Genomic DNA, 23,949 nt, shown 5'->3' with positions numbered 1-23,949 from the left:
GCTCTTCCGAACTTTTGAGTCCTCGACTTTGCAGTTTAAATGTTCTTATGTTTTTCAATTAGAGATATGGATGAGTGTCCCAAAAGGGCTAGGATAATATGAACTCATTTATAACAATAAAATTTGTTGGGCTGTCAAGCGATTACAAAAATTAATTGCATTAATTGCGTGATTAAAAAATTAATCATGATTAATCGCATGATTAATCGTGCTGTTAAACAATAATAGAATACCATTTATTTATATATTTTTGGATGTTTTCTACATTCTGAAATATATTGATTTCAATTACAACACAGAATACAAAGTATACAGTGCTCACTTTATATTTATTTTTATTACAAATATTTGCACTGTAAAAACAAAAGGAATAGTATTTTTCAATTCATCTAATACAAGTACTGTAGTGCAGTCTCTTTATCATGAAAGTTGAACATATAAATGTAGAATTATGTACCAAAAAATAACTGCATTCAAAAATAAAACAATGTAAAACTTTAGAACCTACAAGTCCACTTGTTTGTCTGAGCAATTGGCTGAAGTAGGACCAAGTTTGGTTACAATTTGCAGGAGATAATGCTGCCTGCTTCTTGTTTACAATGTCACCTGAAAGTCAGAACAGGCGTTCACATGGCACAGTTGTAGCTGGCGTCGCAAGATATTTATGTGCCAAATGCGCTAAAGATTCATATGTCCTTTCCTTTCATGCTTCAACCACCATTCCAAAGGACATGCATCCATGCTGATGATAGGTTCGGCTCGATAACAATCCAAAGCAGAGCGGACCGACGCATGTTCATTTTCATCATCTGAGTCAGATGCCACCAGCAGAAGATTGATTTTCTTTTTCAGTAGTTCGGGTTCTGTAGTTTTCACATCGGAATATTGCTCTTTTAAGACTTCTGAAAGCATGCTCCACACCTTGTCCCTCTCAGATTTTGGACGGCACTTCAGATTCTTAAAACTTGGATTGAGTGCTGTAGCTATTTTTAGAAATCTCATATTGCTACCTTCTTTGCATTTTGTCAAATCTGCTGTGAAAATGTTATTAAAATGAACATGTGCTGGGTCATCATCTGAGACTGCTATAACATGAAATATATGGCAGAATGCGGGTAAAACACAACAGGAGACATACAATTCTTCCCCAAGGAGTTCAGTCACAAAATTTAATTAATGCATTATTTTTTAAACGAGCATCATCAACATGGAAGCATATCTTCTGGAATGGTGGCAGAAGCATGAAGGCCATATGAATGTTTAGCATATTTGGCACATTTGTGATTAAATTTTTTAAATTGTGATTCTTTTTTTTTTTTTTTTGAGTTAATCGTGTGAGTTAACTGTGATTAATCGACAGCCCTAAAAATTTTGCTTTATAAGATATTCAGGGCACAGGACCTATTTTTACACTTTTGGGGGATGTCTATTTTGTTAAAACCTCTGCAAATGTCCCAAACCTATTATCTTACTTTTGACACATTTTGTCACCTGAACTAGAATACTGGATCCACACCCCACCCACTCTCCCACTATTCACTTGGAGTTTGAATTGGGTCTCCGCTTAGGATCTCAGGCCTTTCTCCATAAGGGGCCTGAAGTAAAATTTTGGTAAAGTTTGAGTTTGGATTGTAATCTTTAAGCCAGCATTGTAGCTCGGAAACATTTTTTTACTTTAATCACTGCATTTCCATAATATGTAATTTTATTGACCTTAATGGCAGTCATTAAGAAGCTCCTTTGCAACTTTTTTAATACATTAAAATGTTCTGTTTTTTAATATGTTCACGGAAGCACTGCGCTTTCTCAAGGCTCCTAATTTTACCTTAGTTTACTATTAAAAGATGTCTAGCCTTTTTTTGCACCAATGATGATGGGACTTGCTAAAAAAATATCTGTTTTCCAACATGCATAAAGAAATCTGCTTCCAATTATAGCCCATTTTGCTACAGAATCCAAGTCAGGGCAAAATTTGACCCCATACACCCCTATTGTGTTTTCAAATATATGGCACCCCTCCCATTATTTTACAGAGGAATTCAAAAATATCCCTGTTTTACAGAGGGTGAGACAGAGAGCTCAGTGTCAGAATCAGTATTAGAAGGAGCCCCGTTGGAAAAGGGGTATCTCCTCATCCCTGTATCCTAAGGACAACTTTATACATCTCAGGGCTAGTCTACACTTACCGTCCGGGTCGACACGGTGAGTTCGACTTCTCGGAGTTCGAACTATCGCGTCTGATCTAGACGCGATAGTTCGAACTCCGGAAGCGCCGCGGTCGACTCTGGTACTCCACCACTGCAAAAGGCGGTGGCGGAGTCAACCTTGGAGCCGCAGACTTCGATCCCACGGCGTCTGGACGGGTAAGTAGTTCGAACTAGGGTACTTCGAGTTCAGCTACGCTATTCACGTAGCTGAACTTGCATACCCTAGTTCGACCCCCGCCCTTAGTGTAGACCTGCCCTCAGGCATATTGTGTGCCAAAATGTTGCTAGTAGAAATTTTACATCCTGAATTTCCTTTACCAAAGTGCACTATTTTTCTGGAGTATTCTGCAGGGGGAAAAAAGAAACCAACATCTTATGGTATCACTGCAATCTAAGCCATGGCAGTGCAGACAGATATTTGATTGTTTCAGGTATACTGTAGCTAGAATGTGTCCTTGGAATATCACCTCCATAGGAAAAGGGATTAAATAATGAAAGTGGAAACCAGGGCCGCCCGTGGGGGTGGGGTGGCAAGTGGGGCAATTTGCCCCAGGCCCTGCAGGACCCCCCCATGAGAATATAGTATTTTATAGTACTGCAACTTTTTTTTAATGGAAGAGGCCCCCAAAATTGCTTTGTCCCAGGACCCCTGAATCATCTGGGCAGCCCTGGTGGAAACACAATCAGTTAAGAAGAATATAGAGGACAAAACTGAAACTCTAGGTGTCAAGGATAATGAAATACAGTGGCCCTATCTGAAAACTCACCATTCTAGTTTGGGGGCAATGCTCCCCCACGCTCTCCCCAATCTCCGCCTATGTTGAAAAGCAAAGCCTTACAAGAATATACAGGAACAATATTTCTACCCAGCTGCCCTCCCCAACACACCAGTGCACTAAAGTAATTACCCCAGTAAATGAGCATTTGAGTCAGCAGTGAAAGATCTGTTGCAAACAAAAGTAGAGCAAATGGGAATCGGAAAATTAAAATTTTGGGCTCAGCAGACTTTATCAGTGGCATTCACTTCCTGTTCTCGCTCACTTCTAGCACATCCAGGTTGCTTTTGATTTAAATTCCTGTCAGTGTAATTAATTTAATGCAGCAATGTGTTGGGTCACACACTTGGATTCTGTTTGCATTTTTGGAGGACTGCACACTTCCAGCCTTCCTCCTACAGTACTACCTGAAGCATACTTAACTCTACCATTAGCTTAATTTTTATATGGAAGTGCATGAAAATTATACATTGTTTTTATTTAAACATGATACGCATCCCTCCTAAACAATTTTCTCAATAACTCCCAGACCTCCAGCCCATGAAGGAGCCTGCAGGGAAGACCTAGCAAGGCTGAAAAACTATGCTCTGAAATGTTTACCTCGTGGGGTTCTCTGCATGTCATCTCTCAAAAGGGGATGAGTTGAGAAGGCTGCAGCATGGGAAGAAAGTGAGCTCTCCAAACCTTGTGTACAAGATCGGGTACCCTCTAGATCCATGGAGGTAGCAGCTCCTGTCTCAGCTTTGGGCTGCTCCACCCACACCTGCCTGCTGCCCCAGCCAGAATGACTCCTTCAAGAGCCATACTATTATCGGCTAGATCAACAGCTGTGGTTCAGAAGCAGTTTGGTGTCTCTTCAGAGCGTATAAATCTTTCGCCTTTTACTAAAAATTTCCATGGAGAGGCCTCAGATTTCTGTAGGGGATGGTGCTGTGGAATCACTGCATCCAGTCTCCTGTTCCTACCACTCCCACGCAGCCCCACCCAAAACCTTCTGAAGTTCCAGAGGATTGGCAAGCCAAATATAGAAGACGGTGAGGCTGGCAGAGATAGCACATCCCACTGCTTCTTAAGTGCAAGGGGGAATCAGTTTAGAGGAGTATCAGAGGGGTGCCTGCTTCATCTCATGCCTGCTTAGACTCTATTGTTGGTTGCCTTACTCAGGCATGTGGTTTCCCTGCAAAGCACTTGGGTGCCAATAGTGCTGTTCCCCCACTTCTTGGGCCAGATTCTCTCCTGCAGTCCAGCACTGCCTGGAATATGGAGCGGGAAGGCTCATAGAGCCTGAGGGCTGGCTTGTGCTGACGTAGAGTAGTTTAAGGCTCTAGCCAGAGATACCCCTAGAGTCTCATGGCCAGTGGAGGGTAGGGGTAGCAGAGCTCTGATCTGCCACACCTCCTCCCTACCCCCACCATGCTCCCCTATGTCAAGGGTGGCGGTTGGCTGGCTGACTCAGGAGCTGTCTTTACTAGTTTTATGCCAATGGGAGCTCCCCTATGCCAAGCAATACCCTGACAGCCACTAATGGCCAGATTCCAGGCCATTTGCATCACCTGGGCAGTGCAAAGGGACCAAATCTCAGTAGAGAATGTGGCCTTGTGTGCACCCCAGGCGCTCAGATATGTCAAACATTTGCTCAAGCAGATGGCAAAATTCAGAAAAATCAATGTGCTTGCGTGGGAAAACAGTCAGCAAAGTGATGCTTGAGATTCTTTTCAATTCATCTGATCCAAGAAAGAAAGATTCAGAAAGATGGTGACTGCTGAACTAACAGAGATTTTACTGACACGGGGACTAATGAGAAAGCTATTGCATACTTCATAGTCTTATTAAAGGCTCACTGGAGTCTAGTTCGGAGGAGATGTTGCCTCATAAGAGAGAAGGGTCTGAGTAGAATAGGCAGCACAGTAGGAAAGGCAACAGCAGTTAGCATTGCAAGGAAAAGAATGTTAATATCCCGGCAAAGAACAAGATGACTGAGTGTCGCTGCTTATACAGCTAATTGTCTTCACCGACACGATGCATTGTGGAAAACAGCAAAGAAACATTTACCATAATCTAATTTCCTCTCGGTCACAATAAAATGATCAACTTGATAAAAGTAAGTGGGACATTTATCTTGTTTCCTTACAAGCGGACATGTGAACTTTCCTCTCCTGCCAATTTGTATTGATCTCATGCACTTTATGTTTCCCTCTAATAATACTGTAATAAAATCTGACGTATAATTTGCTGAAATAATTTTTTTCATTATACTACATCTGACCTCATCAGTACTTTAAGATGTACTGCAAACAGTGATTTACAATGGTCCCTATTCTGCTGCTATGTGGGTGTAACGCTCTATTTAATATCCTTTTTGTTTGTTTTAAAAGCTAACCTACAAAACCCCGGTGTTTTTGAGGAATTTTGGAATGCAAACCTCTAGAGAACTAAACCAGCATATGGCCTGAAGTGTATAGTACATGACAAATTGTATTGAACTAGGATGCATTTAATTCATGTGTTTTTTAAAAGAAAATTTAAAATTTTTCAGAAAAAGCTGAAGCCCATTGATAATAAAATTGATTAAAGCAGAGCAAGAAAGCTTGCATAACATACTCCTATCTAACCTGTAATTCCTCAGAACACCTACATTTTCATTTTAGCTGCCTTATACATGTTGTAATTCCATCATATTTTCTTTAAAAAAATTCTCATCAAGATTGTGGGCTTTGTTGCACAGTAGTGGGTTCCACCTACATTACATAATACATTGTTTTCTATCCCGTTTTGAGAAAAGCTGAAACAACTGTGGGGGCCAGATCCTCCAGTCCAGGACCTGAGGTCAGGGGGCAAAGGAGCCATCTTAATTCCCCACTAATCCCGGAGGCTCCCAGAGCTCTATTGAACTTAGAGCAGTCCCAGAGCTGCTCTAAATTACATGGGCATAATGGCCTCTTGGGGCCATTTTGCTAGTTGGGCATACACAGATCACAGAACACTCCAGACACGCCGGCTCCCTCCCTGACTACCGCCACATCATGATACTTAAGGCAGCTTAACACAACCCAGAGATTCTCTTATACTAGGGGAATGTTCAGATAGATGAATGTGTCTGGGGGACACATTCATTTGTGGGAAGAGGCGCTGAGGATTCTAGCATGAACTAAATCCATTCCTGGCCTCTGAGCAGAAACTGTCAATAAATGCAGAAGCCTTCTACAGAATTTAATTTGGCTGGTGCAAACCTTGATGGGGGGTTGGGTAGTGTAAAACTAGCTCTGGTGGATTCCTCCGCTGTGTGTCTGTTCAGTCATGTCAGGGCAGCGATCATGTATTAATACTCGTTCAGGTTAGCTTTCCGTCTGTCTGTTTCCATCATTGCTATTTATGAAGGGAACACATTTTCTCTAATTTTGAACCCACTTGAACAGCACAGGTTCAGTTAATCAGTTCTAGAATTACTGACTTACTTGGAAGACTGAAATAAATATTCAGCTCCTAGTCTGACCTAACTCTAATATAGAAAGAAGGAGGACTGCATTTTTGGGAGCAGGCTAAAGTTTATCTACAGAGGGCTAACTACTCACTGCAGAGGAGTGTGGAAAGGGCACAGACAAGGAGATGAAGATCAAGGATATTTTGGGGTTTGATGCAATGCCCGCTGACATCAATGAGAATCTTTCCACTGACTTAAATGGGTGTTAGGTCAGGCCCTAATGCACCTCCCCCTCACAGTTTCGCTTTCCTCATACTTCCTATAACAACAACAAACAAAATATTTTCATGAATAAAAAACAAACAGGTAATTCAGATAATTTATGGTATTCTAAATGTTTCCTTACACTAACTCCCTGCTTTCCTCACCAGGAATCTGCAACCTGTTTGGGAAGTTGTGCTGGAGTGGGCAAAGCAAGAGTCCCATTTCTCTGTTCATTATCTGTCCCTGCCGTGATGAAGAGGCTGAATGTTTTTACTGACCCACTCTGCAGCCACGTAAGTAATCAGCATGTATAATTCTGGGTGTATCCCTGCATGTACCTGTAGCGCTGAAGAGCTCCTGCCAAGATTTCCCTGAGAACTCAATGACAGAAAAATATCCTCTGTAATTACCTTGGTTAATTCTCTGTGATATAAACTTATGCCTGAGGTTCCTAAGCTAAATGAAGAAAAAGAAAAAGCAGTTGTTCTTTTCTGAATGTAACCAAAGGACAGTTATAGTCCCGAGGAAAACCTTAACAATTCTACAAAAAAGCAGAAGAAAATGTGGAAACTAAAAATCTATCAATGTGGTCTCCTGTGTAGGAAAAACACCAGCTATACAGAAACCCTCCCTCTCCCCCACCCCACATCAAAATATGGAAATGCACAGAAAATCTGTGCAGTCCGAGAGCTAGTCAGAGCTCTGGGTAACACTGATTTATATAGAAGACCAATATTTTCCTTCTTAACCTTTATTGTCATCTCAAAAGATCCTAACATTATCACCACCAAAGGCACACCTTGGATTTTCCTCCCGGCTAATCCCGCCCCTAGTTTCTAATTGTCATTTGAAATAAAACTAAATGTCTCTAAAACTTCATTAAGTCAGGAATAATAATATACCCCCCACCGAGTGAATCCAGATAGCAGCACAACTCAAAAACTGCCTTCTAGGCGGACTCTCTATTTCCCTCCAGTCTATTCAATTTCATTTTCACGCTTGCAGCGCCACATCCTTGGCCAAAAGCCATGGAGATTTATTATTAATTTAAAATAGCTACAGCACTTCCCCATGGCTCCTAAAACAGCCTAATTGGCATGTTTGCAGCAGCAACTACACAACCCTTGAGGCCCTAAATTGAACTTTCAAGAACAGAGGAAGAAACTAGGTTTGCCGGGGATGGTGACCTAAGCCCAGAGATAAGTGGGGAAGTGGAATATCGGGAGGAAACACAAGGAGGAGGGTACAAGATGGGAAGCCTCCTGATTCATATTGAGAAAGGGCAATTGGCTAGTTATCTTAGGTGCATGCATATGAACACAAGAAGTCTGGGAAACAAAGCAGGAAGAATTGGAAGTCCTGGCACAGTCAAGGAACTATGATGTGATTGAAACAGAAATTTGGTGGGGCAGTTCACATGACTGGAGCACTGTCATGGATGGGTATAAACTGTTCAGGGAGGACAGGTACAGGAGGAAAGGTGCAGGAGTTACATGTATATAAGAGAGCAGTATGATTGCTCAGAGCTCCAGTATGAAACTGGAGAAAAGCCTGTTGAGAGTCTTTGGGTTAAATTTAAAAGTGAGAGCAACAAGGGTGATGTTGTGGTGGGCATGTGCTATAGCCACCGGATCAGAAGGATGAGAAAGAGGAGGCTCTTTTTGGTCAACTAACTGAAGTTTCCAGATCACAGGCCCCGGTTCTAATGGGGGACTTCACTCACCCTGACATCTGCTGGAAGAGCAATGCAGCAATGCACAGACAATCCAACATGTTTTTGGAGAATGTTGGGGACAACTTCCTGGTACAAGTGTAGGAGGAACCAACTAGGGGTCATGCTTCTCTTGACTTGCTGCTTACAAACAGGGAAGAATTGGTAAGGGAAGTAGAAGTGGGTGGCAACCTAGGCAGCAGTGATCATGAGATGGTTGAGTTCAGGATCCTGACAAAAGGAAGAAAGGAGAGTAGCAAAATACGGATCCTGGACTTCAGAAAAGCTGACTTAGACTCCCTCAGGGAACTGATGGGCATGATCCCCTGGGAGGCTAATATGAGGGGGAAAACGAGTCCAGGAGAGCTGGTTGTATTTTAAAGATGCCTTACTGAGGGTGCAGGAACAAATGATCCCAATGTGCAGAAAGAATAGCAAATATGGCAGGTGACCAGCTTGGCTTAACAGTGAAATCTTTGGTGAGCTTAAACTCAAAAAGGAAGCTTACAAGAAGTGGAAATTTGGACAGATGACGAGGGAGGAGTATAAAAATATTGCTAGATCATGCAGGAGTGTAATCAGAAAGGCCAAGGCACAAATGGAGTTGCAGCTAGCAAGGGATGTAAAGGGTAACAAGAAGGGTTTCTACAGGAATGGAAAAGTGTGGGACCCTTACTGAATGGAGAAGGCAACCTAGTGACAGATGATGTGGAAAAAGCTAAAATACTCAATGCTTTTTTTGCCCCGGTCTTCACAGACAAGGTCAGCTCCCAGACTGCTGCATTGGGCAACACAGTATGGGGAGCAGATGAGCAACCCTCAGTGGTGAAAGAACAGGTAAGGACTATTTAGAAAAGCTGGACATGCACAAGTCCATGGGTCCGGATCTAATGCATCCAAGGGTGCTGAGGGAGTTGGCTGATGTGATTGCAGAGCCATTGGCCATTATCTTTGAAAATTCGTGGTGATTGGGGGAGGTCCTGGACAATTGGAAAAAGGCAAATATAGTGCCCATATTTTAAAAAGGGAAGAAAGAGAACCCGGGGAACTACAGACCGGTCAACCCCACTTCATTCCCCGGCAAAATCAAGGACCAGGTCCTCCAGAAATCCATTTTGAAGCACTTGGAGGAGAGGAAGGTGATCAGGAACAGTCAACATGGATTCACCAAGGGCAAGTCTTGCTTGACCAACCTGATTGCCTTCTATGATGAGATAATTGGCTCTGTGGATATGGGGAAAGTGGTGGATGTGATATATCTTGACTTTAACTTGCTGGCAAGAATACTGTGGGAGACCATATCAAAGCTTTGCTAAAGAAGTATGGATTGGATGAATGGATTATAAGGTGGATAGAAAGCTGGGTATATTGTCGGGCTCAATGGGTAGTGATCAACGGCTCAGTGTCTAGTTGGCAGCTTGTATCAAGCAGAGTGCCCCAGGGGTCGGTCCTGGGGCCGGTTTTGTTCAACATCTTTATAATGATCTGGATGATGGGATGAATTGCACCCTCAGCAAGTTGACACTAAACTGGGGGGAAAGTTGATATGCCAGAAGGTAGGGATAGGGTTCAGAATGACCTAGACAAATTGGATGATTGGGCCAAAAGAAATCTGATGAGGTTCAACAAGGACAAGTGCAGAGTCCTGCACTTAGGAAGGAAGAATCCCAGGCACTGCTACAGGGTGGGGACCAACTGGCTAAGTAGTAGTTCTGCAGAAAAGGACCTGGGGATTACAGTGGACGAGAAGTTGGATATGAGTCAGAAGTGTGTCTTTGTTGCCAAGAAGGCCAACGGCATATTGGGCTGTATTAGTAGGAGCATTGCCAGCAGATCAAAGAAGTGATTATTCCCCTCTATTTGACACTGGTGAGGCCACAGCTGGAGTATTGTGTCCAGTTTTGGTCCCCCCTCTCTACAGAAGGGATGTGGACAAATTGGAGAGAGTCCAGCAGAGAGCAATGAAAATGATTAGGGGGCTGGGGCACATGACTTACAAGGAAAGGCTGAGGGAACTACGGTTATTTAGTCAGCAGAAGAGAAGAGTGGCGGTGGGGGGGTTGATAGCAGCCTTCAACTACCTGAAGGGGGTTCCAAAGAGGATGGAGCTAGGCTGTTCTCAGTGGCGGCAGATGACAGAAGAAGTAGTAATGGTCTCAAGTTGCAGTTGGAGAGGTCTAGGTTGGTGTGTCGGGGTAGCCCCGCCCCACACTAGCCCTGGCTATGTTAGACCAGTAGCACTGATGGCGGAAGTCCCACTCCATCCGTACTGGGCATGCTCCAAGTGCTCTGGGAGTATAAAAGGAGGGAGCCCAGCTCAGTCTGGGCTGGCGGTCACAGGGGAAGAACCTGACCAGGAAGCTCCTGTGAAGGGCCAGCCACCGCCTGTGAAGGTGCTGGGGACAGAAGCCTCTCCAGGCCAGCTGGAAGCTCTACTTTGGGAGCAACCCCAGAAGGCAACTGACCCAGAGCCCCGCAGAGAACCCCAACTATCAAGCCGGGTGGGGTGGGGTTGATGGACTGGTGCCTTGCCCCCAGTAAGCCTCAGTGTGTTTCGGTAGGACCCCTCCCCGCTGAGCTAGTGGCAAGGTCCTATGCCACAGTTAGGGCCATGGGCTGGGGTCCGGTGGAGTGGGAGGGATTCTGGCCACTAGGCCATGCCTCCCCACAACCAGGGGTGGTTCTATGGACTCTGGCCACTAGGCCGTGCCACCCTGCAACCAGAGGCACAGACACCCACAGTTGGATATTAGGAAACATTATTTCACTAGGACAGTGGTGAAGCACTGGAATGGGTTACCTAAGAAGGTGGTGGAATCCCCATCCTCAGAGGTTTTTAAGCCCTGGCCAGGATGATTTAATTGGTGTTGGTCCTGCTTTGAGCAGGGGATTGGACTAGATGACCTCCTGAGGTCTCTTCCAACCCTAATATTCCATGATTGTAAAGGGCAGATGGACAAGAATATTTCAAATCAGTCACAGCCTAACAAACAGTGTCAATAGAAGCATCCACTCTAGATATAGCGGCAGCACTGTTTGAATAACTTCTACACAGGCCACTTGGGCTTGGATTAATATCTCCCAAAAGATTTTCCCATTATGCTCTGATGTAAACACAATCAACATGTCTAGCTATTAGCATCTTCCCTGTGATTTGTCTAACTCTGAGGCGTGGAGCCCTTAAGGGCTGCATCCTCTAATGGCAGCAGCACAACAGGAGAAAGCTGTGGCAGTGATTCTGATGAAGTGGAGAGTACTGTGAGCAAGTTTACAGTAAGATAACTTTCCAATCAGAGCCAGCCTATCTGAAGGCAGCACTTGTACTACTGTGGTATGCTATGTACTATCTCCTGCCCTTAGGCAATGGAGGGAGGGGAAGATAAGAACTATATTCGGTCTTCGATCCTTCCATTGCAAAACTTCTATTAAATTTCCAAGGGAAGAGGATCAAGTCCTACAAGTACGTAATTTGACAATTGTGTTGGGAATTTCTGCTCGCAACCAGAAAGAGACCCATCCCAGAATAGTCCGGCAATTAGGACACTCACCTGGAATGTCCCTGCTCCACAGACTTGAACCTGGGTTTCCCATAACCCAAGTGAGTGCCATGTAAACAACTTTTAAAACCACAAATTTCTTCACAAAACAGGATTGTTGTTTTCTGGCCAGCCCCAATATATCTATCACATGCAAACACACAAACTATGAAAGAACATTTTTATATTCATTGTATCAATTGATCAAAATGAGGATTTTATGCCTAAAAGCCTATATTTGGGTCACTTATTTTGCTCAGCACTCAGTGTCTCAGATGGGGTAGAGATACTTGGTAAATAAAATTATTTAATATAATTAAAAATAGTGGAGCAACATTGCCTTTCCACTCTAGCTGGCCAAGAGTTTTCAGCAACTAAACCACTTGCTGGCTAGCTGGCAAGTAGCTAATCATAGCGCACTCTTAACAAAGATGTTTTGTACTCCAAAGTGTACCTCCCTCTGCTCAGAAGACCCCTTATTTGTCCTATCCTTTGTTTTCCAAGTTGCCAACATAGTGCTCCCAGCCAGCTGCTCTCATGCTGAGTTAGCCTCAGTCTTGTCATGGACAGAATATCATTGTAGGTTTACCAAGGCTCAAGGATATTTCAAGGCTATCCCAGGTCACTAACCCTCAAAGCAATGGCTGGCTGCAGAGAACTCTTTGACATGTGGCCCCACTGCCAGTACCTAACAGCAGGGGAAAGATGGATGGGGAAAAGAAAGAAAATGGTATTTATAAAATTTAACTTTGCCCCTTTAACATCCTCCCCTCTCGTTGCATGAATATGTTCCTAGTGTGGTCTTGATTGCTTACATTTGCAAACTAGGCTATACCATGGCCTTCCTGGAATTGTTTTGAAGATGCTCTCGCTATTTGTTGGTTTTCTAGGCATATATTCATGGTAAAATGCCTGTTTGGCATGGATCAGTTTCCTTTATTTTTAACAGGAGAAAATCCACTTGGTATTCGCTTGCTGTCTCTGCCCATTGTCACAAGATAGAACGTCTTTTGGCACTGATCAACTTCCTGTGTAGGTGAAGTGTCCACTTGGCATTAGAAGCTTTTTATTTATATTAAGTAGCAGTCCTCTCCCTGTGGAATGCCATCTAGTGGCAAGTTAAAGAGTCACATATAAACAATACAATACCTGCGTTAAGTTCCAGTAATTTATTGTATGGTGATAGCGTTTCAGAGGCTTATATTGTATAGACTGGATGTATAAGCTTCTGATTTAAATAGGCATTAACAATAGCTACCTGCAATCTAAGGCCAAAACCCAGATGTGAAGAAATCCACACACACTTCTTGCATCTGTGGGGAGTGGGAAAACTTGTAGCATTCATCTATATTATTAGCCTTTCTACTTGCTAATCTGCAAAGTAGTTTTATGGACACCAGACTAGACAATCTCCAGGGAGAAGCGCTTAAGAAAATGCAGGATCTGATTCAGAACTGTTTTACTCCACCTGTGCTTGGTGAAACACTGTTGATTTCAAGGGACTTGCATTGGTATAAAACTGGAGTAACAGTGAGGAATCAGGCCCACCAAATAGATTCTATTGTTTTAAGATTAGCAACTTTTCTTGAATATTCAGGACTTGAAACCTTGCCCCAAACCAACAGTACCTCAGAAACACATTTACTATCCAAGAGGCAATTTATCTTGTCCCTCCTCCGCTAGTGGTGTCCAGGAGCAGTGCCCTGATGATGCTAACCTATAGGTGTTGAGAAGTGGATGTGGGACAACATTGGTATTCTTGCTAGGGGCCCAAGTCTCTAGTCACAAGAAACAGGTTAACTCTTAGTAACTTCAGAGGAAGTTACTCATTTCCTGAAGCAGGAGAATAGGTCCCCTGGGTTTTTCAGGTCTTCTCCCCTCTGCTGCTCTACACAGTTTTCCCAAGAAGCATCTAAACCTTCAGGAGTGACACTGACAACATTCTCAACAGCTCTCTCAGTCCCAGCGGTCACTAAGCTTCACTCTGTTGCTGCTTGGAGTCTTAAGAGCAACAGGATCGGCAGTGGCACAGAGTCAATTTGATTGTTCTCTTGCAGGTGTTTTGTGGCAAGGAGAGAAGAAATGCCCTTCTCTCTCTCATAACTTCTCAGCAGTCAGCTTCTAAGGAACCTTGACCATTAAACTTAATAGTCCCTGTGTCCTCACACTGCTGCTCTTCAGAACATTATTGGGCTGCTTCTCAGTTTTACTTGGTTACTCCTACTGTTGGCTATCACTTACCGGTCAAAGAGTTTTATTTACCCCTGGCAAGAGATTTTTTTCAAGTGTATAAATACCAAAATTTTCTAGATAAGCTTGTTGAAATACACTTTTCAGATTGATGCCTGCTTGCAACTTGCAATAAGTGACTCTCACTGTGTTGATCACATTGTATTATGTTACCTGGACAGTATAATATAATCTTACTGATGTAATCATCTTTGACATGGCAGAGCAAGGAGCTGCAAGTCCAGAAAATCTAAAATGATGTCATTTCCCCAAAAATGTTAAAAAAAAAAAGTTTTTTCTAAGCCCCCAGGCTCAAAGCAAGAAACATCTGTTTTATGAAATAAAACTTTGAAAGTTCAGTCTATTTTTCATGAGATTTTACATGCATGAATTAATGTAGTTTGAATTTTTATACTCTTTATATTTTTTTTGCTGACCAATCTCCATGGTCTTTATGCCCCCTCAGTTGCTTGGTAGAGGAAAAAGAAACATGTTCCTTATGCAGGAATAGGGGTCAAACCAGCCATATGGCAGAGAAAGTAGTTTCGAGTACTGTTCCTGCCCCTCTTCTGTGATTTTACAATGATTGCCCTACTTTTCAAAGGGCCACCAATTTCATCCAGCTCTGCTGATACAGTATTTTTCTTTGTGATCAGATCAGTAAACAAAAGCAGAAAGACCTTTCTATGTCACCAAGACTACTAACCAATCAAAACGGAGGGTTTCATGAGGGCATTTTATAGTTTCCTTTTTAAACCCAGATTCTACAAAGGATACCATGTGTCTAGCTAGCTAATGTATACATTTACCTGGAGTGCCTAAGCTCCACCTAGCTCTTGCCAAGCTGTTGAATTAATGATAGCTCTGCTGTTAAATCAGTCTCACCAATTTCCCTCCTCCCCCCAGCCACGAACAGTTCTGTTGTGTATAATTCAAAAGGAACCACTGGTAGCTAGCTCTTACTTTAAGCATATTAAGGCTAGACTGTGCTCTCCTTTTACTCTGCCCAGCGAGAAGTGAGGCCCCCCACACTACCTTCTGTTCAACTTATCTAGATCTGGGGTCCTGGTGTGATGCTTTCCAGATGTAATCTCTGCGCCTCATTCTGCCCCAGTGATATCAGTCAGAGCTTTACCATTGATTTCAAGCCACACCCTTTCAGGGGAAGAGCTGCAGTAATTTACTTCTCACCTGGAGCAAGAGGAGAATTGTGGCCGTGAATTACAGTTTCTTCCTGAGGCAACAAAATTACACGCTGAGCCTAAAGGGTCAATCTAGTCGTCAGGTTTTTAAGCACAAATATAGCCTGCACAGGAGTGAATATAAGTGCTGACTCTTACTCTGTATAAAATCTGACCTGTGCTGGGCATTCTATTTTCTTTGTTTACTGAAGGGAAATGTCTTTGAGACTTGGGTTCTCAGATTAAGAAAGTATATTTCCCATCAAGGAGCAATACAAAGAACTATTACGTGCAAAGTCTATTCCATTGTTATTATTTTTATTGATTTTCTATCTGCCAGACCTTGGTAGAGCTGCATTTAAAAATCACTCTTTAAGGGAGGTTAAAGATAAAGCTGAGGATTGGATGAGATTGCTAAGAAAAAGGATTTCTTCCATAAAGTATCCTTGGAGTAACCCACTGAACTAAAATATGTATCCATCTATATAATTTCCTCTATGTACTACGCACACCTGCCCACCTCCATTGGAGGGCTCCTGATGGAATCAATTCATTAATATATATAAAATGTTCTGATACTGTGGTGATGGGCAGGACAGAAAAGCCTGTAAAAAAGTAAGTAATACATTGAAAAGGGTTTGAAACTGAAAAGGGTCAAATTCATCTCACCCTTGGCTCAATTTGGGCCTGATCATAAGCTCCTTCTATGAGGCGCTGAGCACCCTTAACGCCCCTTGAAGTCAACTAAAGTAGAGGGTGATTGTGACCTCACAGGATCAGACCCTATGTCAGTAGACCCAGGTGGAAAATTAGGTAAAAGGAGGAGCTGCCTTAAAACCCAATACTGAAGTTGATCTTGGATATATAACACATTATAAAAGAAATAAAAGTGCAATTTCTCTGCTTTTTATCTACTTTCCTCATATCCGTCTAATGTCCCTCATTAGTGCACACTACCACAAGGTGGGGAGACAATCTGACATTCTAAAGGACACTAAGGGATAAAGAGATTGTTATGGGTTATTAAAAGTAAATTTGCATTTGATTGCAGGAGGGGGACATCAGATATCTCCCTTTCCCCGCATAGGGATGCACTGGAATTTACTCAGCATTAGCTCATGCAGAGGAAAGTGTTTTTAAGTAACCACAGAGCATGAGGTAAAGAGTCAGCTGAGCCACGCAGTATACATAGCTTGACAATGCACAAAAACTGGATATATGACAAGGTTTCAGTGATGCGGCCATATGGCCAATGTACTAGTCCTCATGTGGCCCTCATGGTGATTTGAGTTTGAGATCCCTACGATATAGGATACATCTACACTAGGCACTGTTCATGCATCCATGAGCCGGCTTGTTCCATAACCCCCGTATTGTCCACACACTTAAACCACAGAAGCACATGTCTCAAGATGAGTAGAGGGTGAGTAAACTAGCATGCCTGAGATGCGAGGGTGATCAGTGAGGAGGCAAAATTTGAAGATGATACAAAATTACTCAAGATAGATAATACCAAAGCTGACTGCAAAGAATTACAAAGGGATCTCACAAAACTGGGTGACCCAATGGCAGATAAGTGCAAAGTAATGCACACTGAAAAATATAATCCCAAATTAGCATAAAAAATTAGCAGTTACCGCTGAAGAAAGATCTTGGGGTCATCGTGGATAGTTCTCTGTGAAAACACCTGTTCAATGTGCAGCGGTAGTCAAAAAAGCTAACACTGAATTTTAGGAACCATTAAGACAAGAATATCTCAAAATGCCTCTATATGAATCCATAAAATGCCCACACCTTGAATACTGCATGAAGCTCAAGTCACCCTGTCTCAAATACATATTAGAGCTGGAAAAGGTACAGAGAAGGGCAACTAAAATGAGGAGGGGTTTGGAACATCTTCCATATAAGGAGGGATTAAAAAGGCTGGGATTGTTCCCTTTAGAAAAAGAGATGACTAAAGTGGGTTATGACAGAAAACTATAAAATCACAAATGCTGTGGAGAAAGTGAACAGGGAAGTGCTATTTACCCCTTCACGTAACACAAGAACCAGGAGTCACCCAATGAAATTAATAGGCAGCAGGTTTAAAACAAAACAAAAGGAAGTACTTCTTCACACAACCACCATCAACCTGTGGAATTCATTTGCACGGGATGTTGTGAAGGCTAAAAGCATGACAGGGTTCAAGAAAGACAGGTAAGTTCAAGGACGATAGGTCCATCAGTGGCTATTAGCCAAGATGGTCAGGGATGCAACCCCATACTCCAGATGTCCCTAAATCTCTGATTGTCAGAAGCTGGGACTGGACGAGAGGATGGATCTCTCAATAAAATTGCCCTGTTCTGTTCATTTCCTCTGAAGCATCTGGCACTGACCACTTTCAGAAGACAGGATACTGGGCTTGATGGCTCATTGGCAATAATGGGTCAGCCATTCTCATGATACTGTGTTATGCATTGCTCCATATTTGAACTGCAGTGCTGAAGCCATGGTATTGTCATGTCTCATCCCCTTACCAGAACCCTCCAACTTCCCCCGCCCCCACAACAATCCAGCCCCTGCTCTGTTTCACCTCAAGTGAGACAGATTTAGAACTCTATGATTGTATTGATTTTTGATGAACCACAATTATGCATTTGGCTTCTAGAGCTATTTTGCAAACACTTCATAAAGGAAAAATCAGTGTGCCCCTGTATCTGTGTATTTCTCAGCCAGCCATCAGGCAACTATGGTCCTGGGGCCTTGTAGATGGGGTCTGGGCATTGGAAAAGTCCCAGTGGGGAAGGGAACAGAACACAGTTGTGGGAAACTAATGGTTGTCTAAGGAAAAGTTAGTTACCACAATCTTTCCTCTCTTGAAAGATTACAGTCTTTACAGTCTCTGTCCTCGGTGTCTGCCCTCTTCCTGCTCAGAGCCATACTGCACAACCTGTGGGGAGAATGGAGGGAGAAGGGTCTGGTGGATGGATAAAAACATTGCAGTACTCTTTCCAGTTGTCTAAGACAACAGATTGTGTTGCTGAGCTGAGTCTTCAGGCAATCCAATAAAGTTTGCCTGGGAATTCGCATGGGGAAGAGAGCCCACAAAGCTTCTGCTTTTCAGGTTTGTATGAGTAGTAAATACATCATCTGAGAAGGCTCTTGATACATTACAAGGTAGAAAATATGGATAGTGAGGGAAGTCAGGATTTGGTGCTGCAGGCACAGCATGCCAAAGTATTGGTGAGTGCAGTGGATGGGGAAATGAAGAAAGATGGCAGCATGTGTCCTCCAGAAGGAGGAGGAGGAGAACCAATATACCCCCAACACAACTGTTTTCAGGTTCCCTGCACAGGTACTACTGTTAAGAATGCTTAGAAAGAGTCATCTGGGGGAAGAGATCCTAAGGAGGGAGGGGTAGGAAAGGAACTGCGGCGTGCCCAGGGGAGGAGGCGGGGCTGGGGATTTGGGGAAGGGGTTGGAATGGGGCAGAGAAGGGGCGGAGTTGGGGCAGGGCCGGGTGGGGCGCAGGAAAAATTTTTTGCTTGGAGCAGCAAAAAACTTGGAGCCAGCCCTGACAATACTATATAATAAATATCAGCAGTGGGATATTCTTATATTCACATTCATAACAACCAGAATTTCAAGCATAACTTCATTTGCTTTCACAGTTGCTAGGATGCACAGAGGTGGAGATGGAAATTGCAGAATCATTGCTTTCATGCTGGAATTTATCTAATTCCCTCAGGGTAAAACAATTGTCACAGACATCAGCTAAATCCTCTCTCTCTAAATCACCAGCATCCACTGGGCTGTTCACCCTCACAGGCCTTTGTATAAGATGCTTTGTCCTTTCCTCCTATTTTGTGTCAGCATCCCTAGCTTAAGTATTCAGTATCTTGCAGGGTTAAGGACCTTAATCAGGTTTAACAGATTATCAGTTTTAAGAAAATATCTATATTAGTAATATTGATATCTGGAAATTTTGATTGTAAGACTAGGATTAAGATTTAGAGGATGAATCCAGTCTGATTTCCATGGGGAAAACTTTATAACTGAACATTAAGTGTGATAAGAACAAAGAACCCTCCTTTATTTTATTTTGTATGAACTTAATTATTTACTTTATGGAATTCCATATGAATCACGGGCAAACACAACCAAAAGTCAAAGCTCAAAGAAAAGTGGAGCAATAATCATATACAATCTAAATCAGGGGTCTCAAACATGCGGCCCGCGGGCCGCATGCGGCCCGCGGAGCTCTTCCCTGCGGCCCGCGGAGCTCCCCAGGGGAGCTCCGCAGGGCCCCCCAAGGGAAAAGCGGAGGCTCCCGCCTCCGCCCCTCTCCTGGAGCCTCGGCGCATAGAGCGCCGAGTCTCCGTCTGAGCGCCTGAGCCCCGCCCTGATCCGAGCCGCGTGGGGAGGGGGCGGGGCTGGGAGCTCTGGGCTGAGCGCTGCGCTTGGCGTGGAGCTCCCAGCCCCGCCCCCTCACCACGCGGCTCTGAGCGGGACCGCCGGAGACACGCTCGGGTAAGGGGGGGGGGGAAGCGGGACCCGCCGGGGCCGGGCTGGGGGGGGGGGAAGGGAAGCGCTCAGGGCTGGGGCAGAGGATTAGGGTGCGGGGGGATGAGGGGTTCATGATGTGGGGGCGCTCAGGGCTGGGGCAGAGGATTAGGGTGTGGGGGGATGAGGGCTCTGGCTGGGGCTGAGGATTAGGGTGCAGGGTCCTAGTGCCTGCCCTCCGCCAGTACTGGCAAGGCAGGCTTCCCTTACCCTGAGCCTCTCCAACCCCAAACCCTCAGCCCCAGCCAGAGCCCTCATTCCCCCCGCACCCTAATCCTCAGCCCCAGCCCTGAGCACCCCCACATCATGAACCCCTCATCCCCCTGCACCCTAATCCTCAGCCCCAGCCAGAGTCCTCATCCCCCCACACCCTAATCCTCTGCCCCAGCCCTGAGTGCCCCCACATCATGAACCCCTCATCCCCCCGCACCCTAATCCTCTGCCCCAGCCCTGAGCGCCCCCACATCATGAACCCCTCATCCACAGCCCTCACCCCACACTCCAAACCTCTTCCCTAGCCCTGAGCCCCCTCGCATCATGAACCCCTCATCCACAGCCCTCACCCCACAGCCCAACCCTCTTCCCTAGCCCTGAGCCCCCTCGCATCATGAACCCCTCATCCACAGCCCTCACCCCACAGCCCAACCCTCTTCCCTAGCCCTGAGCCCCCTCGCATCATGAACCCCTCATCCACAGCCCTCACCCCACAGCCCAACCCTCTTCCCTAGCCCTGAGCCCCCTCCTGCATCATGTACCCCTCGCCCTCAGCCCCACAGCCCTCACCCCTGCACTCCCTCCTATCCCCAAACTCCGTCCCAAAGCCTGCACCCCCACCCCCTGCCGCAGCCTGGAGCCTGCATCGAGCACAGAGCCTGCATCCAGACCCCCTCCCCCACCCAAACTCCCTCCCAGAGCCTTAGGCAGTAAATCTAAGTGCGTGTTTTGTCCTTTGAGTGAGGTGCATTACTGAGTGTATATATTTATTAAAACTGCGCGCGCTTAGGGGAGGAGGTGGAGAAGAGACAGGGCAGGGGCGGGGCCTCATGGAAGGGGTGGATTGGGGGTGGGGCCAGGGGCAGCAAGGGGGCGTGTCAGTGATGCGGCCCTCGGGCCAATGCACTAGTCCTCATGCGGCCCTCGGGGTCATCTGAGTTTGAGACCCCTGATCTAAATCATGTAAAAGCAGCAAAGAGTCTTGTGGCACCTTATAGACTAACAGACGTTTTGGAGCATGAGCTTTCGTGGGTGAATACCCACTTTGTCGGATGCATTCACCCACGAAAGCTCATGCTCCAAAACGTCTGTTAGTCTATAAGGTGCCACAAGACTCTTTAAAAAGAACAGGAGTACTTGTGGCACCTTAAAGACTAACAAATTTATTGTAGCATGAGCTTTCGTGAGCTACAGCTCACTTTTTCGGATGCAGGTCCCCATCAGACTGCGCGGACCCCACCCGTTTATCTTTTAACGGTTTCACGCCCTCTTGAACTCCCTCTTCAAAGTTCTTTTCAACTTTCCCTTACGGTACTTGTTGACTATCGGTCTCGTGCCAGTATTTAGCCTTAGATGGAGTTTACCACCCGCTTTGGGCTGCATTCCCAAGCAACCCGACTCTGAGAAGACCCGGTCCCGGCGCACCGGGGCCCGCTACCGGCCTCACACCGTCCACGGGCTGTGCCTCGATCAGAAGGACTTGGGCCCCCGGGAGCGGCACCGGGGAGCGTCTTCTGTACGCCACATTTCCCTCGCCCCACCGCGGGACGGGGATTCGGCGCTGTAGCTCACGAAAGCTCATGCTACAATAAATTTGTTAGTCTTTAAGGTGCCACAAGTACTCCTGCTCTTTTTGCGGATACAGACTAACACGGCTGCTACTCTGAAACAAGACTCTTTGCTGCTTTTACAGAACCAGACTAACACGGCTACCCCTCTGATACAATCTAAATCATAAAGATAAGGAAAAATATGAAGCCTGTATCCAAATTAAGGTTTTGGATACAGTCAGAGTTATTAATAAATATTTCAAGGAAAAAGTACAGGCAATGATAGTGGAAAAGGACCATAATTCACAGAACTCAGTGGAATGTCCAGAATTACAAGAAGGTCCTGTTAGTGGTCTCACCACCACACCTATGTCAGGGGTATTAATCAAACAAGTACAATTCATGCATATCCCTGCGATGTTAAATTTCTCTAATTGGCAAATAAGTGAATTTAGGTATTGTAAAGACATAAAAGTGGCTTTTTTTTCTCAGTACTCCTTGTGGATAAGATCACTGCTTAACACGTGCAGGACATTGCTAATTTGGGTTTGGAGATACACAGTAATCTGTATGCTCCTAGAAAAAAAAATGAAAAACAAGTCCTTTAGGAATTTTAAATAGTATCATAAAATTGTTTGGTGCACAAATATCAATTTTAAATAAGATAAATGTTTTAAAAAAATAAAAAAGCATATTAATTACATAACCCAAAAAAAGCTAATAAAGTAATTGTTCCAATGTTAAGAGGAATTTATAGCTTATCAACTAAAAACAATTTACAGTGTATAATATGCATAAAGTCACCAGATTATTTAATAAAACTAAAAAAAAATTCCAATGAATTGGTAAACTATAATAATGATCATTATCTTGAAAAAAATTGTTCAGCATATAAAAATATGTAATCAACACTATTAAAATATCTTATAGTTTTTAAAACTAAAAAAGGTACCAAAATTAATTAAAAACCAACACATTTTGAATTGATATTACCCACAATATGTTCAAAAGCATGGAGGAAAAAAAGCTGAATGCCAAACGGAATGAAAAAATCATCATTTGGGGGCAATTAGAAACTTGAAATCTGTGACACCACATCCAAATCATAATACATGTTATTTAAGGAAACCTTGTGACATGTCACGATCCTTATATGTTTCGTTCACTCTGTTGCTACCAGTGTTCAATCCAAATGAGAATGTGTTTGACCAATTGGCTACTGTCCAGTCCATAGGCCATTTAAAAGATGATATTTACAAGAAACAAATATAAGTAACTCCACTGATAGTGTATCATCACAATACCCAAACATTGAGAGTCCCACCCATGGCTTGTTGCTCTCAAAAGGAGCATCAATGGATCATAGAATCATAGAATCTCAGGGTTGGAAGGGACCTCAGGAGGTCATCTAGTCCAACCCCCTGCTCAAAGCAGGACCAATTCCCAACTAAATCATCCCAGCCAGGGCTTTGTCAAGCCTGACCTTAAAAACCTCTAAGGAAGGAGATTCCACCACCCCCCTAGGTAACCCATTCCAGTTCTTCACGACCCTACTAGTGAAAAAGTTTTTCCTAATGTCCAACCTAAACCTCCCCCTCTGCAACTTGAGACCATTACTCCTTGTTCTGTCATATTCTACCACTGAGAACAGTCTAGATCCATCCTCTTTGGAACCCCCTTTCAGGTAGTTGAAAGCAGCTATCAAATCCCCCCTCATTCTCTTCTTCTGCAGGCTAAACAATCTCAGTTCCCTCAGCCTCTCCTCATAAGTCATGTGCTCCAGCCCCCTAATCATCTATAGGTGTAATGTGTTTAAGGTAATAACGCCTATGCGGCCAGTTGAAAAGGTACCAGTGAGATTTACTGGCAGTAACTGGTACCACAAAATTCATGTCCAGTACAACTAGCTAATGAAAATCTCCTATAAAACAAATAGCCTATGTGGGAAAAAGGCAGTATTGCATGGTAACTAATCATAACAAATTCTGTCATGGTCAATGTAGATGTATGGTCACAAATCCACATTTTTGTTTTAAGCCACAAGGGCCTACAACAATTGGTCACACAATAATATCTCCGATAACCATTTTATTTTTAAAAGTGGGTATTTTAACTGTTTATCAAACCCTGATTATCAAAACTTGACTAGACAAAGTAGTCCAGTTTTTCATGCATATATACCACCACTAACCTTACAGCTAAAACAATTGTTAAAAAAAATTCACATTTAACTAAAATTAGTAATAACATGAATAAAGCAAATCAAGAAATAGTTAAAATTTTAACTAGTGGCAGTTCACAAAATAGTAGACCAGAAAT

General features: G+C 43.9%; 1 long non-coding RNA gene and 1 pseudogene across 1 annotated transcript; one reads left to right on the top strand and one right to left on the bottom strand.

The window, feature by feature from the left end:
• Window positions 1-21,633, bottom strand: LOC123370744. Its single transcript, XR_006579525.1, has 3 exons — window positions 21,345-21,633; window positions 3,747-3,750; window positions 1-11 (listed from the first exon to the last, which is right to left on the bottom strand). It is a non-coding gene; the product is annotated as an uncharacterized LOC123370744 (long non-coding RNA).
• Window positions 3,834-3,889, top strand: LOC123372084 (annotated as a pseudogene).
• Window positions 21,634-23,949: the final 2,316 nt, after the last annotated feature.

The sequence above is a fragment of the Mauremys mutica genome, chromosome 5 (genome assembly GCF_020497125.1).
Source record: "Mauremys mutica isolate MM-2020 ecotype Southern chromosome 5, ASM2049712v1, whole genome shotgun sequence".
In the NCBI taxonomy this organism is placed as follows: Eukaryota; Metazoa; Chordata; order Testudines; family Geoemydidae; genus Mauremys; species Mauremys mutica.
This window is presented reverse-complemented; position numbering and strand designations above follow the sequence as displayed.